The sequence below is a fragment of the Octopus bimaculoides genome, chromosome 2, assembly GCF_001194135.2.
Source record: "Octopus bimaculoides isolate UCB-OBI-ISO-001 chromosome 2, ASM119413v2, whole genome shotgun sequence".
In the NCBI taxonomy this organism is placed as follows: domain Eukaryota; kingdom Metazoa; phylum Mollusca; class Cephalopoda; order Octopoda; family Octopodidae; genus Octopus; species Octopus bimaculoides.
The window spans coordinates 23590826-23592911 of record NC_068982.1 but is presented as its reverse complement, the minus strand read 5'-3'; the positions used below and the strand labels follow the sequence as shown (position 1 = coordinate 23592911).

Here is a 2086-nt window from a genome sequence, read left to right as displayed (position 1 = left end):
AAAAAAAAATTGAAAACAGAAGACGACAGAAAAAAAGGGAAAGAAAAAGAGAGAAAGAAGAATATTTAATCAAACAGTTTTGTATATAAGTTTGATGATATTCTCCTGTCATCTTAATCATTCCTCCAGGGTGTGATGTTAATAACCCGCAAACATATTTCTTCACATACATTCTGAGAACTGAAAGTGGAGCAGATTCAGAATGTTTTCTGAAAATATGCACTTTCAAGTCTTCTTCAAAATTTCAGCTGCTTGAAACGAAATGTCCAGCAAGTTCTGTCGAACTATTGTTATTGTGCCTGACGTCGAATCAGTGCCCATTAAACCTTTTGTTTAATCGTTCTGTTGTACAACCAAAATAAATTGTGTTTCGTGCATTCTGCAGCGGACACCAAATGGGAATCTTTACATGTTCCACCTTCTGTATAAATCATAACATTTCTGTTATGATTTCTGATGGAATTCACTTCACTCATGTTGTTACAGAATGAACTGGGCTTAACTCTCTTGCGGCTGTATGGCATTATTATTATTATTATTATTATTATTATTATTATTATTATTATTATTATTATTATTATTCAGTAGTTTTATTTTTATGATGTGCGTTCACTTCACTACCGAGCGCAGCTCTGTGTGCTTTGAGTATGTGCTGTGGTTTGCTGTGATGCTCTTATGATTACTGTATTGAATGTGTTTTGCGTAGGATGTGTGCAGTGCCCAGTAGTGCAATTATTATTATTATTATTATTATTATTATTATTATTATTATTATTATTATTATTATTATTATTATTATTGTTGCTGTTGTTGTTATTATTATTATTATTATTATTATTATTATCATCATCGTTATTATTGTACTGATTATGGGAGTACATATTCTAAAATTGGAACCATACAGAGACGATTTGCATGGCCCTGGGAAAGGATGACACGCAAATCCGTGAAGTGATCCATTTTATATCTAAGGTGGCGAGCTGGCAGAATCGTTAGCTCGCCAGGTGAAATGCTTGGCTATATTTCATCCGTCTTTACATTCTGAGTTCAAATTCCGACGAGTTCAAATTTGCTTATCATCATTTCGGAGTCGATTAGATAAATACCAGTTACGACTAGTCCCTTCCCCAACAACTTCAGAGCTTGAGAATCTCAGATAGAGAATCTTTGAAATGCTTTACACTAATAGGATAGATTTGAAGAAACCTAGTATTTCAAGGTGTTTGTGTTAGTTTAAGATTACAAAGCCTAATGAACTTCTGCTTATAGGAACAAATGAAACGTTTTAGTGAAGGAGAGGCAACTGTCAGTTCGGCATCAATTCACTATAAATGTTCTCTTTTTTCCTGGACATTTGATGGTACATTCACGATCACTGGGAAGTTAACCCCTACAATAGTGCATGACATTCGTTCCCTCTACCACAGAAAAATATTTGTTGTGTTATGTATGCACCAAAGTGCTCTTTTTATTAGAGTATTTCACCATTATTCCTTCATTTTAAAGGTGTAAATACATGCTGCTTCTGACAGGCTTTTGATGGATAACTCCAGGCAATCCTACCTTCGTATAGCATTGCCTTCGCAATTTCATCATGCTTCAGGCGAAGGTAGTATCTCTAGTATGTATCCAAGTTTGCGTTTTTATTGGTATGTTTATATGTATGTTTATGTACATAGACACATTGTGGTTGCCAGCTGACTTCATCGTTAGGGCGACGGGAAAATATATTGAGCTATTTGTTCACAGACTGAATTCAAATACTACCGAAATAATTTATGCCTTTCATCATATTTTGATTAAATAATGGACATGTCCATACCTAGATTAGTGACATAATGTAATGCTTCGTTTTAAGATCACTGGTGGTGTATCCTAATAACAAAACATATATACATATACAGATATACAGACATATGTGTGTGTATGTATGTATATATATATTTATATATATATATATATATATATATATATGTGTGTGTGTGTGTGTGTGTGTGTGTGTGTGTGTGTATGTGTGTGTGTGTATATATACATATATATGCATGTATATATGTATGTGTATCCATGCATATTTGTATATATATAT

At 33.2% G+C, this 2086-nt stretch overlaps 1 non-coding gene across 1 annotated transcript; it reads left to right on the top strand.

Moving 5' to 3' along the window:
- The first annotated feature begins 860 nt into the window (after positions 1–860).
- On the top strand, positions 861–966 carry LOC128247165 (U6 spliceosomal RNA). The gene has a single exon (XR_008263575.1). It is a non-coding gene; the product is annotated as a U6 spliceosomal RNA (small nuclear RNA).
- The last annotated feature ends 1120 nt before the right edge of the window (positions 967–2086 follow it).